This window comes from Eimeria mitis, genomic scaffold (assembly GCF_000499745.2).
Source record: "Eimeria mitis Houghton genomic scaffold, Emh_scaff1444, whole genome shotgun sequence".
Classification (NCBI taxonomy): Eukaryota; Apicomplexa; class Conoidasida; order Eucoccidiorida; family Eimeriidae; genus Eimeria; species Eimeria mitis.
Genome location: NW_013569268.1, coordinates 7639 through 8392, shown reverse-complemented (window position 1 = coordinate 8392; position 754 = coordinate 7639).

Below are 754 nucleotides of genomic sequence, written 5' to 3'. Positions count from 1 at the left end.
TGGTTCCGATGTCTGTTTTCTGCACGACGTTTTACGTTGGATGGGTGATGGGTTTTGAGCGACAGGCAGCTATTGTTGGTCTTAAAGGTACGTTTCTACGACAACTCACATTTAGAACATAATTTCATCAAAGGCGACGCTATAAGTTAAACTATAGAGTCGCGAGGGAAACAACCGGAAAGCTTACTGTGTGTTACCGCGTTGCTCCGCCCCAGTCCGTCCAGATAGTTCATGGTTTGCTGCTGTGCCGTTGAAACTATTGGAGGCACAATGCGCTGACCTCTCTCAGCCTTGATCGATGCTTCAAGGGGCAGGGAGTAGTATTGTTGTGATTTTTTTCTTTTCTGCAGCATGTATCCTTTTCGGTGGACTGTGTTTCATCGTTGGGGCTTGCTACATTATTACAGTATTCTGTAGCCAAGACAGCATATTTCTGCCTATCTGGGTGATGGTTTTCGTCAATGCTTTGATTGCTGTTGGCGTAGCCGCATTCGTAAGGGACCCGGAAGCACAGGCCAAGACATTCAAGGTATGGCTTTCTTTTTTAATTATTTAACCTTAGTGGTACTTGTTTCTGTTTTTGCTGTTCTGCTCTGAGATGTAGACGACGTAGCACATCGTCGTGCGTACTTCAGATTCGCGCTGGCTCTCACGCTTGATTAGTTCAAAATATGTTTGAATTGATTTCTGACAGACTTTATACTTTCTTAGTAATGATGAATCAATCAATATCAAATGCGGCGCTGTGTTTTGT